Raw genomic sequence first — 16,275 nt, 5'->3', positions numbered from 1 at the left:
TTCTGCAGGGACACCCTATCTGACAAGGCGTCTTCCCAGGGATCCTGTGCCCTGAGTGACAGCAGCCAGGCCCATGCAGCTGGGCAAACAGCAGAGTCATGCCTGCTACGCCAATACCCTTCATCCTCCCTGGGTGGGGAGATAGGCGGACTGTCCCACTGGTGGTCCTGGCCCACCCTCCAAGGGGCCCCCCCAGGCTCGGGGAATGACCCATCCTCTTTCCTCTTCCTCTCACCACCTCTGGATTTGGGAGGGTCTCCTGTTCCCCAAATATCCCCCTCACAGCTGGCTGAAACCCAGCCATCTGAAATCCATTTCTTTCCGTCCTTATTATTATTTTTAAAACATACTGTGCAGGGAAGCCTTGGTGGCTCAGTCAGTTGAGGGTCTGACTTCAGCTTAGGTCATGGTCCCCAGGTCTTGGGATCGAGCCCCACGTCGGGCTCTCTGCTCTGCAGGGAGCCGACTTTCCCCCCTTCCTCTGCCTCTCCCCACTGGTTGTCCTCTTTCTTGCTCTCTCTCTCTCAAATAAATAACTTTTTAAAAAATAATAAAAAGTCTGTGCAACCACAAAGCTATCATATGAATTTATTTTTTGTTTTTAATTTTAATTTTTAAGATTTAATCTATTTGACAGATCACAAGTAGGCAGAGAGGCAGGCAGAGAGAGAGTGGGGCAAGCAGGCTCCCCGCTGAGCAGAGAGCAGAGATGCGGGGCTCGATCCCAGAACCCTGAAATCATGACCTGAGCCTAAGGCAGAGGCTCAACTCACTGAGCCACCTAGGTGCCCCCATATTTTAAATTTTTTATTATTTTTTTGATTTTTAAAAATGTATTTGTGAGAAAGAGAGAGAGAGAGAAAAAAGAAAACACAAGCAGTGGGGAGCAGCAGAGGGAGCCTGATGTGGGGTTCAATCCCAGGACCCTGGGATTACGACTTGAGCCAAAGGCAAACACTTAACTGATTTTTATTTATTTATTTTAAGATTTTGTGTATTTATTTGACAGACAAATCACAAGAAGGCAGAGAGAGAGAAGGAAGGAAGCAGGCTCCCTGCTGAGCAAACAGCCCAATGTAGGGCCTCGCTCCCAGGACCCTGGGACCATGACCTGAGCCGAAGGCAGAGGCTTTAACCCACTGAGCCACCCAGGCGCCCCTGACTTTTATTTATTTTTAATAGGTAATGCATTGTCATAGTTGCAGATTCAAAAGAAACAAAAGGACATTCTGTGAAGATTCTCCTTCCCACTCCTGTCTCCCAGCCACCCAGGGCACCTGTCCAGAAGCCACTGATGTTTCAGTCGCAAGTGTGCCCCCGAGATACACATATAGTCCCAGATCGGCATCTTGCCCTCTTCTGCACAAATGGTAGCTACTATACCTAGTTTTGCAACTTGGTGTTTTCACCTCACAATGTATTTTGGGGCTCCTTCCACACCCCTCACAGAGAGCTTGCTCTTGTATTTTTTTTTTTAAGGTTTTATTTATTTATTTGAGAGAGAGACAGGGAGAGCATGAGTGAGGAGAAGGTCAGAGAGAGAAGCAGACCCCCCGTGGAGCTGGGAGCCTGATGCGGGACTCGATCGCAGGACTCCAGGATCATGACCTGAGCCAAAGGCAGTTGTCCAACCAACTGAGCCACCCAGGCGTCCTGCTCTTGTATTTTTTAAGTGGTGGAAGGACCCACAGTGTGCAAGCCCCGTGGCATGTTCCCCATACCCTGTTGATGGACACATGGGCTTTTCGCTAGGTTTCCTGCTCCTGGAAACAAGGCCACAGTGAATAACCTTAGGTGTGCATCGTGTCTCGTGTGAGTGGGAATAAACCTCTAGAGTACATTGCAAGAAGTGGCCTAGCCTGGGGCCCCTTCCTCCCACCGTACACCTTCTGGAAGGCACGCAGGCCCTGGACTGAACAGCACAGCCTCCAAGGGCCTGGCTGGTTTATTTGAAGATGGTGAGCACTCTGCAGGTGGAAATGTGAAATCCATCTTGATGGGGGTGTTTAGGGATGCCACAGAGTAACTCAGATGCAATTCAAGACCTTATCACTGTTTGTTAAGATTTTGTTTGTCGGAGAGAAAGCACACAAGCAGTGGGAGAAGCAGGCAGAGGGAGAAACTGGCTCCCCAGTGAGCAGGGACCCAGATGTGGGACTTAATCCTAGGACCCTGGGATCATGACCTGGAGCTGAAGGGAGATGCTTAACTGATTGAGCCACCCGGGTGCTCAAGACCATATAATTTCTATGTTGCTGTTAAACCTGGCTCATGCCTTGCCTCAGCCTGTGTCAAGATTCCTCAGGGTGGGCTGGAGATCCCTCAGGGTGAGCTGGCTCAGGCTCTTCCCTGTGACCTTGGCCAGCCACTCACCCTCTCTGGGACAGTGAGTACTTGAATCCTTGTCATTCCTTCTTTTTCAGACTTGCGGAAGGGTAAGAACATGTTCCACAGCCCCTTGCAAGTCATGTCCCAACAGCAATCACACTCTATTTATTAATAATTACAGTAGCCGTGAAACAAGAGTAAACCCCATTTCACTCTCTGGCTGGTGTATTTATTTCCAATTTTATGTCCTTAACTCTGTGAAAGAAAAATAAGTTTGAGGAATGTATTTCATTCTGGGCTGACCTGGCTTGCGAGGGCGGTGGGGGCCGCAGGCAGATCTGTGGAGTCTGGCCCTGCAGACCCTGAGGGGCAGGGGAGTTTGCTATGGATGCCTCCTGGGCCAGGTTAAGGGTAGGGTATCTGTGAGGATTTTCTGCCTGGAGGCCTTGAGTATGGACAACTAACATTTTCCTGGTGCTTTCTCAGTTAATCTGTGATTCAGTCAAATTCTTAGTAATACCAGATGTAAGCAGAAAAATAAACTAGTTTTTGGGGAGATAAGGGAACTCAGAGACTTGCCTTAAATTTGAAGCAGGCAGCTCAGAGACCAGATGGGAACCAGTACGAGACAAAGCAGCCGGGAGCTCAGATCACTCCCCAGAAACGAGGAGGTGAGGACCCCACGGCTTCAGGCAATAGATGTCCCCACAGGGTGGATGGCCACTGCCCGGTCTGAACACAGGACACCAGAGGCTAAGGTGACCTGTTACTGTAAATTGTCATCCCGTTGTCCACCTCAGCCACCAAGGTGGGCCCAATGGGGTGGCCTCTGTGTCTGCTCTTATAAGTCACCTACTTGAAAATAAGTATCCCTTCCTGCCCCAGTGCCTGATGTGTGGAACCTGGGTCACTGTCCACAGCCCAACTACTCCAACCACAAGGGAGGTGGAAGGAAGCCAGTGGCCTCTTCAGCTTCTAGGATGGGAAGCCAGCCTGCTCCTCCAAAGACTTAGGGAGTGGGATCCTCCCTACTAAGGAGGGGGTGTCAGATGTAGGATGGCAGAAAGGCAGCTATCATGACTCACTGCACCACAGTCTCGGGATTTGGGTTACTATAAGCATATCCTACTTGGTGCTGGGGTGGTGTCTTTACCCGAATCAGGGCTCCTGGGATCTATATATGGAGATCTCTGCGCAGAGCTGTCTGCCCTAGAGCTTACTGCTCACAGTCAGCTCACCATTAGCGGATTATTGGCCAATGCCACATCTTTTCCATCCTTTCCAACAGTGGTAATGGTAGGCCTGGAGCACACCCCCACATCCATTTGAAACCCACACCCGTTAAGCTGCCACAATAGCTCCTTTTAGTCATGAAAATAATGCTGTTTATCCTTTGGAAGATATTTGCTGGGAAGCAAAGAACTTGGTAGAAAAATAGGATGTTAGGGCAGAGATGTAGCCTGGGGCTGTCTGCCAGGCTAGCTGCCTGGAGCTGACCAGGGAGGGACCCAGAAGGCTGCCTAGGGCTCGACCACTGGTGGTCACTATGTAGCTCGGTGTCACACCACGGGGGTCCGCTCTGGGGGGACAGTGAGGGAGGCATGCCTGAGCTCCGTTGCGCAGTGAGCAGCAGAGCGCAGAGATGCCTGGCCATGGCTGCACATCATAGGCCTCAGGAACAGGTGGTGGCAAGGGTGACTTTGTCCAGCCTATGAGTGTTACAGATGCGGAAACCCAGGTGCAGAAAGAGGGGCTGGGAGCTGCCCAGGGCGACTCCACAGCTCAGGGGCAGATTATGGTCCTGGATTAGGTCCCCACCCAACCCTCCCCGCCTCCCCGACCCAGGATGCTGACACAGGTGATGAGAATGGGAATATGAACCACCAGGGGACCTTGCTGGAATGCAGACTTTGATTGGGGGTGGGGAGGGGCTGGCTGAGAGTGTGTTTCTAACCAGCACCTTCTAGGAGCTAAGCTTTAGAGCAGTGGTTTGCACCCTGGTGGTGCTTGAGAATCACTTGGGGTGCGTTCATAAAATATGGATGCTTGGAACCAGAGCTCATGGAGCTGGAGGTGGTCAGTGAGCCTCATAGACACTGGGTTGAGGAGCACTGCAGTAGAGGCCACCAGTGAGAAGGGGTTTCAGGAGGCCAGCAAGCCTTCTCTCTTCCAGCTGCTATGGCTAAAACCCCTCAGGTCGTGGCTGAGTTTACACAAGCCAACACCTCCCAGAAAGGTGCAGTGGCCCTGAAATGGGGCTCCTTAAGCAGAGGTGCTGGGCACCAGGAGCACTGGGAGGAAAAAGCCAGGGAGGGAGGGTGTGTACAGGGGAGGATGGAGCCAGGAGGCACATTCTTTTTAAAAGATTTTATTTATTATTTATTTGACAGAAAGAGAGAGCGTGAGCCCAAGCAGGGGGAGTGGCAGGCAGAGGCAGAGGGAGAAGCAGACTCCTGTGGAGCAGGGAGCCCAAGGCAGTACTTGATCCCAGGACTGTGGGATCATGACCTGAGCTGAAGGGAGACTCTTAACCTACTGAGCCCCCCGGGTATCCCCAGGAGGCACGTTTTATGGCCGGCCCAGCTTGGGCTGTGAGAGAAGACCTTAGCAAGCCCACATGGGGAGGGGCCTGACAGGTTTGATACCTGAGGGGTACAATGAAGGACCCCCCTACCAGCGGGGCCACTAGCAGGCTGAGTGGTCTGCCTCAAGCAGCTTGAGTTCCGCCTTTCCCTGGGGTGCAGGCGGGCCCCTCTCTGGCCATTGCTGTTGCCATGACACCCCCTCCCCGATGGGGCCTGGTTTCCCTTTCATGGTCAGGCCTTAAGGTGAACCTCCCTGCCCAGCACAACTGAGGCATCCCTTTTCCAGAGGGATGTCACTCATTCGGGAGGGATCTCTGTCAAACAGAACGAAGGAAGTGAACAGTGCTGTTAGAAAGGTGTAGCTCTGTGACTACTGCCGTGGATGAGCTCCCCTGGGGAACACCAGCTCCACCTGGGGCTCCAGAGGGGCACACTCTGTGCCCTCTTAGAGAACGGTGAGGCCCTGGAGCAAACAAAGGGTCTGCAAATTCCCATTAGCTTTATTTAATCCAGTATTTCCAAGTTCATTTGGACCATGGAACTCTTTTATTGCGTTACGACCATTAATGTTCTGGAAGGCCCACTGTGGGATTGAGACCCCCCCTTTGAAGGAGACTCCAGGACAGGACTGATGCCCGAGTACCTCAGATCTGGAGGCTCAGGCCCAGCTGGAGGCAGAGGTGTGACTCCATACCTCCAGCATTCCTGCAGTCCAGAGAGCCCTTCCAGAGCCTTTTTCCCGAGGACATTTAGAGGGAGCCTGGTCCAAACAACACCTTGGTTTTGGATTTCTGGCTTTCAGCCCTGTGACAAAATCAATTTATGTATTAAGCCTCCAAGTTTGTGGTGATTTGTTACAACAGCCTTAAGAAATTAACACAATTATTTGGTTGCCTTGAGGAGGTTTCCTGGCCCACTGGCTACCTGGGTTCTAGCCTCACATACAATGCCCCCCCCCACCCCACTTTTGACGTGGTCTGCCCTCAAGGGCCTGGGTCTTGCAGCTCTCTAGGGGCCCCTTGGGTTGGGGGGTCTCCTCACAGAATCTCCTAAGTCTCCTCCTCAGCTGGGGGCTGGTATCTGGAGATGGCTTCCAGGCCAGGAACCTTTCTTTCTCTGCACCCAGGTCCCTCGAATCCATGCTGGTTTATGAAGGGCGTTGCTGGCCGGGAGTACAGATCTCAGAGAAAAAAGGTGCAGGCCCTTTATGAGTGTGGGGACATTGCAGTGGCTCCTACCTGCTGTAGAAGGCCAAAGCAACTGCAAGGCTAGCCTGGAAATGGGTCTCTGCAAGCCATGGGCCCCTGATTTCCTCCTTCCACCTGCTGCTGGAGTCCCACAGGCTGGGATACCCCGGGTTTGGCCCCCAGGTCCCCCAGAGGGACTAGGGAAGCTAGGGTGGGGTGGGCCTCAGCCAAAGTCATCTGAAGGGGAGCTGTGTCCTTCCCCCAAAACTGGGGGAGAGGGAAGAAGGAGGGAGGGCCAGGAAGAGACTCAGTAGGAATCACACACCCCCAGTACGTGGGACACCTGCTTTCATGGGCTGTGTGATCACTAATGCATTATTGAACTTTTCTGTGTCTCAGTTTCTCCTATAAAATAAGAGCTTTGCTTTTGATCACCCCCAAGTTCCTATGTTCTCTCTGTCACCAAAAGTCTCTAAGACCAAATGGGGTACCAGGCTTTAGGGTGGGGTTCAAAGTTAAAGAGAACATCAGACCTGCCCTAGAAGTGAGTGCAGTCTGGTGGGGAAAGCTAGACACTCACCAGTGACAGAAGTCCTTCCCAGAGGACAATGGGAATGGGGACCCTCTTACAGGATGGCCTGCGTACCAGAATCAGCCCCCTGAACCCCAGAGGAACCACCAGGGGTCCTGGAGTAGAACCCTGGGGGTCCCAATGTGGAGCCAGGGCAGAGTACCCCAAGGGAGGAGGATGCTAGATGGCAGGGTGGGGCGGGGGAGACCTCTTGGACCGAAGTGGGAAAGGGGCAGAAACCTAAAAGAAGACAGACTTAAATTCATATTCAGGTCAGGTTTCTGGGCTTACATGGTATAAACTGGTGTAAAGGGTGAAGGGGAAATTGGTATTTAAGGGTGGCTGAATTGATTTGTATCGAAAAGGGCAGGAAGTGAGCAGGGGGAGCCCTGAAATTTGGGTTTTGAGAATGCATGAAGGAGGGGAGCAATTTTGGGGTAGCTGAGCCATGGTGGAAATAGCCACCAATGTGTCCTCTATGCTAAGGTTATAAGCTGCATTTTGTGTCTTTTCAAATGACTGTAGTAAACATTTACATTGCTTTTCAGTTACTCCTACTTGGAGGCCAGATTGATGATTCTTTGGATACTGAGGCTGACTTTCCAGGTAAGTTAAACCAGCAGGGGGGTGCAGGGAGGTGGGGCCTGCCTAAGAGGGAGAAATGCAGAGCAAGACCCCATGTATCTTGTGGCCTGAGTCAAGGTCAACCACAGACCTTCTCCCTTTTCCCCCTGCCAACTTGCCAGCTCTTTGTCTCATGGTGATCAGTTAAGATTAGAACTGTTGGTCTCCCAGAAACCAGCTAGACACAGATTACCATTACCTGTTCAGCTGAGACTTCCCCGAATCACAACACACTTCCAACTGCAGGTCCCCTTCTCCATACCTTGTGCCCTCTCTTCCTGGAAAAGCCCAGGTCAAACCCCTGAGGTGGTCTAATCTCATCCAGCAGTAGCCTGAACAAAATGAATGTCCTTACTTGTCCGGTTTTGGTCTTTGACACCCGTGATATGCTTTCTCCAACTGTGTATCATTTTATTTTCATGACACTCCTAGGAGGTAGATGAAGAAGATATTCTTTATTCCTCCTTTGTACTTGGGGAATGAGACTCTGTGATGGTAAAAGCAACTTTCCTGAGGTCCCAGAGGCGTGAGGAGACCAGAGGCTAGAACCTGGGTTTCCTCATTCTTATTGCTTCTAAAGCTGGCCTGTCTTTAGTGCTGAAACTGGTCCCCGCCCTGGTCAGGTTGGTTTAGACTGGCAAGCTTCTGGTCCTGCAGTTGGGCTCTTCTCCCCATCTGCTGTCAGCCTGGGGCCAGACTGCATGTAAGGATCCTAGACCTCAGAGCTGAAAGGGCCCCCAAGAAATGATGTGATCTGAGCTCCTTTTTTCAGAAGTGGCAACAGACTCATGAGGTCTAGTGACTTGTTGAAAATCACATGGTAAAACAGGTTGTCCCTAGAGCAGGGCTGAGCGGTGGGAGTGGGGAGGGCACCTCAGGGAGAGGTGTGACCCCTGACCTTGCAGGTTATAGTCTGGACTCTGGATGAGCAGCTGGGACAGGACCTCCTTTGGGCTGTGCCCAACCCATTCCTCGAAATGGGTTCTCAGGGTTTGAAGAGATGCTCAACAAGCTGCCTGGCATCTCCCAGCACCACAACTGCAAAGTGGGGTATTCGCGTACACACTGACCCCAAAATTAGTTGTTGGGATGTTTGAGAGCAAGAAGTGGGTATGAGGTTGTTTCTAGGAAGGGTGTCTGCAGTAGGCTGATGAATGGCCCCCAGAGATGCCCTAATTCCTGGAACCTGTGAATCTATTACTGTATATGGGAAAAGGGACTTGGCAGACAGTCTTGCAGTAGGGGCGATTCTGGATTACTCATGTGAACTCTAACTGTAAAACCAAGTGTCCTTGTAAGGTAGAGGCAGAGGGCGATGCGGCAGTAGGAGGGGAGCTGTGAGGACAGAAGTAAGAGGTCAGTTGGTGTGAGAAAGGGAGCACAGGGGCTTCTAGAAGCTGGAAGAGGCAGGGAACAGGCTCTCCCTCAGAGCTTCCAAAGGGAAGCTTGATTTTGGCCCCTGAAGAGTCATTTTGGACTTCAGTCCTCGAGGCTGCTGATAATTTATCACAGCAGCCCTAGGAAACTAATGCAGGGTCTTTCCAGAGGCACTCACACCACATAGCCTGAGTAGCCTCCTACTGTGCCTGTGGGTAAGGCCAGCTCTGAGTGGGGGTGGGGGGGACGCCTGGAACAGAAGCAAAGCAGAAGCAAAGCGGCCTTTCTCCCAGTGCCTGGGACAGGACTGCTGTCTGTGCCTGTGGGGAGGCTGAGGGGCGAGGGCGGACTTCATGCTCCCCTTGCCTCCCTGTCTCCTGCCACACACACCTCCCCCCAGGCATTCTTCCCCAGCCTTTCCCTGGGTCTCTATCTGTGAGCTCCCCCTTTCTCCTCCAGCAGTCAACCACTCATGACCCCAGTACTGGTCTCCTCCTCCTTGGTTTGTAGTAGAGTGAAAAAATAACGTGGGTGGTCTTCACAGCAGCACCAGAATCCTGCTCAGAGAGGGAACTGTCTTTGTTCAGGAGAACACTATTATGGGCCCTCTGGCTGTCAGGAGATGGGCCCTGGGAAGGACCTACAGTGATGCAACACAAGGAAGTGAGGGCAGAATTACTTTCCCAAGACAAACCATTTGTCACCAAAAGGGAGGGATGGAGACCCGGTGACAGGGCAGGAGCCAAACTGGTACATGCACAGTTGGGACTTTATTTTTTTTTAAGCTTTTATTTAGTTATTTGACAAAGAGAGGGAGAACAAGCAGGGGGAGCAGCAGAGGGAGAGGGAGAAGCAGACTTCCCACTGAGCAGGGAGCCCCATGTGGGGCTTGATCCCAAGACCCTGAGATCATGACCTGAGTTGAAGGCAGACACTTCACTGACTGAGCCACGCAGGCGCCCCCACAATTGGGACTTTTTGCTTAAAAGGTTAGGCCGTCTAAATTTTAAAGTGTGTGTTTGTATATATTTCCTCCACCTCTTTCAGCACTTCAGTGAGTTTTGCTAGGACCAAAACAGCATTTTTACTTTCATTTTTGTCTTCCTTTGGCTTAAAATAAGCCAAGGAGAGGGGTTGCCAACTCTGCAGTTGGCACAAGGTAGGGCCGGCACGTTTGGGATGGGGAGCTGGCCTCCAGCCTGGACTGCCATTCAGCAGGAGCACTTGGCCCTTGACTTGACTTAATCCTGCCACAGAAAAACCAGAGTTGGGCAGTCGTGGAAGGGATAAAACAGATCTTACTCAGACTTTTGCAATAGGGGAGAAGGGACTTTAATCTGGAACTGTGTTCAACTTGGAATTAGGCAAGGCAAGTGGGAATTTGTAGCTAGGGAGCAGGAAGGAGGTGGTGGATGAGAGAAACATGGAGGGTGATGGGGATGTTGGCTAAACTGACCTCCCGGGAGATGACATCCGGGAGAGGGAGGACGAGGAATTTGATCAGATATTGAGGGTGAAGAGATATGGAGGTGAAGGGTTCTGGTTAGGCTGAATTAGCAGGGGTCTTGCAAAAAGTGGGTTTTACAAGGAAGTGCACAGGTGGGCCCATGAGAAGATTCAGGAGTCTGATGAAGTTTAGTCAAGCCAAGAATCTTCATCAATCCTCACAATAATCTAGGGAGGTATATGCCATTATCCTCATTTTGCAGACAAGGAAACCGAGGCACAGAGATATTATATCCCTTGCCCAAGATCACACAACTGGTGCGTTAGCACTCCAAACCAGGCCATCTGAATCCAGAGCCCTCTTTCTTTCTTTTTTCTTTAAACTCCATTAATTATCTTATAGTATATTATTGGTTTCAGAGGTAGAGTTCAGTGATTCATCAGTCTTATAGAACACCCAGTGCTCAAGTGCTCATTATATCTGTGCCCTACTTAATGTCCATCACCCAGTGATTACCCCATCCCCTCACCCCCTCCCCTCCAGCAACCATTGGTTGTTTCCTGTGATTAAGGGTCTCTTGTCATTTGTCTCCTTCTCTGTTTTCGTCTTGTTATATTTTCCCCTCCCCTCCCCTACGCTCTTCTGCTTTATTTCTTAAATTCCGTATATGAGTGAAATCATAGATAATTGTCTTTCTCTGATTGACTTATTTTGCTCAGCATAATACCCTCAAGTTCTATCCACGTCATTGCAAATGACAAGATTTCAATTTTGGGGGCGCCTGGGTGGCTCAGTGGGTGAAAGCCTCTGCCTTCGGCTCAGGTTATGATCCTAGGGTCCTGGGATCGAGCCCCGCATCAGGCTCTCTGCTCAGCAGGGAGCCTGCTTCCTCCTCTCTCTCTGCCTGCCTCTCTGCCTCCTTGTGATCTCTGTCTGTCAAATAAATAAATAAAATCTTAAAAAAAAAAAAGATTTCAATTTTTGATGATTGCATAGTATTCCATGGTATATATATATATCACATCTTCTTTATCCATTCATCGGTAGATGGACATCTGGGCTTCTCCATAGTGTGGTTATTGTAGACATTGCTGCTATAAACACTGGGGTGCAGGTGCCCCTTCAGATCACTACATCTGTATCTTTGGGATAAATACCCAGTAGTGTGATTGCTGGGTCATAGGGTAGCTCCGTTTTCAACTATTTGAGGAAACTCCTTACTGTTTTCCAGAGTGGCTGCACCAACTTCCAGTCCCACCAGCAGTGGGATCCCCTCTTTCTAACCCCTCGGCTGGACTGCCTCCTAAACTCCCCTACTGAGTGAAGTTGCAAACTCTGCCCCTGCCCCCAAGAATGCAGAGAAATGCTAAGCTGTGTCAGCTATGGAGTGGGAGTTCAAAGCCATCATCATGGGCCCCTGGGGACTGGGTGATCCCAGTTCACACTTAGGCTGTATGTACCTTGTCCTGTACCCTGTCCCCAATCACGCTGGGGTTCCTGGAGGGTAGATTGGCACAGGGCAGCTTTTCTGGATCAATGCTACATCCAACATTTGTGGAGGGCTCTCTACTTTCTCTGTGTACTGTCCTGTATGCAGTCTAATTTAATTGACGCAGTTGTCCCAGGAGGTGGATAGAAATCATTGCCTTCGTTTATGAATGAGGAAATCAAGGCTGACAGAAGCAGCAGGGCTTGCATGCGTCACGTAACTGGTAAGAGAACACTAAACTGGAACACGAGATTTTTTTTTCTTTCCACCCCAAAGTGCCCCCTCATCAGGTTAATGCTTTATAAAGCATCCCCCCCGCCCCCTCAAAAAAGAGCCCACTCTCATTTTCTTTCCATTTTCAAAGCACAGGCCCCCCCTTGCAGATGGTCTTGAGCCGGAAATAGCACGGTTTGGAGATGATTTCCTTGGGATTTGGCATTAACTGTTCATCTTGGGTTTGTCCTTCCCGGAAAGAACTCTGGTCAGGATAATTGTTGCACGTTCATCCCCAAGGGCACTTTTATATAAATGCAGAGCTGAGAGCTGAACTCTCACTGTTGTCACTGTTATAACAGCGCTCTTCGCGAAGTAAGAAAACGGGCCTTCCATCAGCTTCTGCTCCAACTCGGAGAGAGGCCAGTCCAAGCAAAAAGCCACTTCAGCTAAGGGACAAATGGGCGCAACAGAGCAGCGATCTCCCTGATCCTAATTGGCTTTTCCTTTTCAATTTCTCTGCTACTTAAGAACCTTTTCCTGGGGGGCGCCTGGGTAGTTCAGTGGTTTAAGGCCTCTGCCTCCGGCTCAAGTCATGATCCCAGGGTCCTGGGGTCATCAGGCTCTCTGCTCAGCAGGGAGCCTGCTTCCCTTCCTCTCTCTGTCTCTCTGCCTGCCTCTCTGCTGACTTGTTTCTGTCTTAAATAAATTTTTAAAAAGAAAAAAAAAAAAAAAGAGAACCTCTTCCTGGGAAGTGACTGATGGATGGTTCTGTCCTATATCCGGGCACTTTCTCAGTACATGCATCCAAGGCTTGGGGTGAGGGCCATCTGTCTGTCATAAGCTACACCATTCCCTCCCACAAAACCTGAATGGAGCACTCATTGGGCACCCGCAGCACACCAGAGTAGTTCCTAAAGGATCTCACCACTGGAGAGTGAGAGAGAGGGGACACAACAGGAAGGATGCAAGAAAAACAAGTGCCTAAGGCTTGAAGGAGGCAGGAAGGTTTTCAGGGAGGAGAGGAGCCATCCAGAAGACCAAGAGGCCTCCTCAGTTTGTTCAGGAAGAGTTCCCCAGCGCAAGCCTGACCGCAGGGGTCAGGCTCTGGGGTTGGAGCACTGAAGATTATTAGGTCCCTTATTAAAGGAAACGAGACTGAGACAAAGTGAAAGTTATTTAAAGCTTTATTTTATGGTAAGTATTAGAAATCAGATTGATCGGCCAGGGGAATGAGACTGAAACAAAGTTAAAGTTATGCAAAGCTCTATTCTATGCCAAGCATTAGAAGTCAGACTGACCGGCCAGGGCCGTCTCTGAAGAGAGCGACCACCCCCAGCTTGCAGGCTCAAGAATCGACTGACTGTCAGGGCTGCCTCCGAAGACAGCCACCCCTCCCAATCTTACGGGCTATCTTTTATTGGGTGAAACTGCAACCCGTATCTTGGTATCTCAACCCACCGGGTTTGTGTATCTCTTGTTGATTGGCTAGTTTCATCCTGTCTGGTGACGTGTTATTCAAGATTACTCCATACTAGGACAGTTACAAACAGTACTTTCTGGGAAGGCTTAGTCAGTTAACATATTCAGTGTGAATAATAAGATCGTCATCCTTCCCAAGATGGAGTCATTTAGGTTTGGGCAAGACCTTCTCACTGTTACAAACAGTACTTCGTACTGATTAGATGTCTCTATCTGGCCTGACTTGTCCTTGTATTCTGGGCTCTGTTATCAGGAACTAGTCGACTACATTTTACTGGTTTCCCAGACTTGTTTTTAAGGAAGTTTCTCTGGAGGAGGAGAATCAATTTAAGTTTACTGCACAAACAACAAAATGGCTATTTACCCAAGATGGAGTCGCTCTGGCTAAATAGGTCCTTACAAAGATAAAAATTCCTGCCACCTTAGTGGGAAGCAACAATAAGGAAGCCACAGAGAATTAGAAGGGGGCGGCAGGGGGGGGTGTGTGCCCAGGGAAATTAAGAGCTATGGGATAGGGTAAGGAAGGGATTGTGATTTTTTTTTTTAAGATTTTGTTTATTTATTTGACAGAGAGAGAGAGATCACAAGTAGGCAGAGAGGCAGGCAGAAAGAGAGGGAAGCAGGCTCCCTCCTGACCAGATAGCTTGATCTGAGCTAGGAGCCTGCCAGGAATTTCTGAGAAACACAGTTGGAGTGTGGACTGTTTCTAGGCCAGGGGTTGTGACGGGGGAAGTGTCCTTTTTAAAAGCAGTTAACTCTGGGCAGCAGTAGGGAAAAGCATCTGGGAACTTCCCTTCAGTTCACTGGTGGTTACCAGTGTGGCTAGAAGGATGATGTGCTGGGGGAGGGGAAGAGCAAATGACTAGGATGATGGGGTTTTGGAATATAGGTGAGGTTCTGTGGGGTGGAGTCTGAATCTGATGACCAAGAAAGAATTCTTGAGAGGTCTTTGGTGCAAAATGGTGGTTTATTAAAGCAAGGGGACAGGGCCCCTGGGCAGAAAGGGCTGCTGCCCCTGGGTGTGAAGGGTGGCTGATTATATACTATGGGGTTGGGGAAGGTAAGGAAAAGGGAGGTCTTCAAAAGGATTTTCATATGTTAAAGAAGACTCCCAGGATACCGAAGGGCCTGCCTTGTCAAGTTAAGGTTGTTCTTCCTTCTAGTAAGGCTTTACCAGTAAGACAGTGAGGAGCTTCCTGGAGGAACATTGCACTTTGCCCACTCCATGTATCTGTCAATGGGCTGCAGATTATAAGGACATTTAATTGCACTTACATTCCCTTCTGGAAGCTAGGCCGTTGATAAAGATGCTTTGTTCTTGTAAATTGCTGAGACTTTTATAAACTGAGGGAGACTCCTGTCTTGCAGAATTGTGATTTCTATAAATTAACTGTTAGTTTTTCCTTTAGGGTAGCCAAGAGTGCCTGAGGAATGTCACAGATATCCCATGGAGTTGATGGGGGTGGGGGTGGGTTGTGGGTGTCAGCTTCTGCCTGTCTTCAGCTTGCCTTCTGCTCCCTCATCAGGGGAGTCCAAGCAGCCATCTTCTCTTCAAGGGATACCAGTGAAGTTAGTGGCAGAGGAGACTTGTGCTCAGATGTTGGCTCTAAGGGATTACTCTGTATTAGGAAGAGTCTATAGGGTCCAAGGGCCGAAGCCAGGAGACAGGTTGGTACCACAGAGTTGATAAGTGTGTACTTAAGAGAAACTGCCAAACCAGTGTCTGAAGTAACGGACATTTTGCCTTCCCACCAGCAACGTATGAGAGGGCGCTTGTTCCACATTCCTGTCAATGCTTGGTCTTATCAGTCTTTTTAATTTAGCCATTTGAGCAGGTGTATAGTAGTGTCTCATTATGATTTTAATTTTTACTCCCTGGATGACTAATGATGTTGGGCCTCTTTTCCTGTGTTTGTGGTAGGAAATTGGCAGTGGTTTGGAGCAGGGTTGTGGCAGGAGAGACGATGAGAGGGGTCTCATTCTGGATATAAGGGGTCTGGAAAGAGCAGTGGGGTGATGCCCTCAAGATTGGGGAGCCAGGGGGCTCTAGAGCTAACATTCTTCCTGAGTCCTATGGGAAAAGGAACCACCACCGGACAAACTGGATCTCTGCCTGAATTGTTTGTCCTCAGTATCCGCTTTCCCTTTTTCTGAGGTGACAGAGCCCATTTGGCTGAGTGCAGGGTTATCCAGAACGGAGACCGTCCTCCTCAGCCCCTTGTGCTGCTGCTGGAGGCAGTGGAACCAAGTTCTGGCCAATGAGGTGCGGACAGAAGAGTTAGGGCAGCTCGCAGAGCATTCTGTAAAGGACAGCCAGCATGCTCTCATCACCCCTTCTTCCCATTATTGCCCTCCGGCATTTGTTGGAACTGGAAAGCCATAATAGGTCACACCCTGAGATGGTAGATGGCAGATCTAGAAGAACCCTGAGCCCCTGGCCTTGGGAGGTCTCTGTCAGCCCCAGGCTGCTGCCTCCTGGCTTCTTGAATGAGAGAGGAAAGTACATTTCTAGCCGGCTCCTTGGGGCTGCTCTCTCAGCCTAATCTGAACTGAGAAGGCCGGAAAATAAGTGTCTGCTCTCAGAAGCATCTGAGAGGCCAGGCTCCATAAACTTGATCTCCGTATGTGTAGGCTTTAGAGAATCACAGGCCAAACTGGTGAGCATTCTAGCCTGAGGCAAGATAAGAAGTAGCCTGCTAGGGGGTGAGGTGCAAGTGCCTGACGGGCTGGGGTTGTAGACAGCTTTGATCACTGTGGGGCCGGGGGCCTGGTGCCTCTGAGCCAAGAACTCAGCTCCCTATGGAATGGCCCCTGGTACCTCTGTGTTTAACTTAATTGTATCAGGTGAGGGTTCAACCCTCCTTTCCTCATTCACAGGGGAATAGCCTGGCTTCACCTGTGTACCCGTAAGCCTTAGGAAACACCACTCCGGATTACCGATTACAGCACAGATAGGCCAGGTGGGAACAAAC

At 50.2% G+C, this 16,275-nt stretch overlaps 1 long non-coding RNA gene across 1 annotated transcript in view; it reads left to right on the top strand.

Annotated features, from left to right (window-relative positions):
* The window catches only part of LOC132021569 (uncharacterized), a 107,831-nt gene that overhangs the window by 56,800 nt on the left and 34,756 nt on the right, over positions 1–16,275 (top strand). The window contains exon 2 of the long non-coding RNA XR_009405394.1: positions 7,220–7,277. This is a non-coding gene — a long non-coding RNA (uncharacterized LOC132021569). The remainder of the gene's footprint in view (positions 1–7,219; positions 7,278–16,275) is intronic.

The sequence above is a fragment of the Mustela nigripes genome, chromosome 7 (genome assembly GCF_022355385.1).
Source record: "Mustela nigripes isolate SB6536 chromosome 7, MUSNIG.SB6536, whole genome shotgun sequence".
Classification (NCBI taxonomy): Eukaryota; Metazoa; Chordata; class Mammalia; order Carnivora; family Mustelidae; genus Mustela; species Mustela nigripes.
This window is presented reverse-complemented; position numbering and strand designations above follow the sequence as displayed.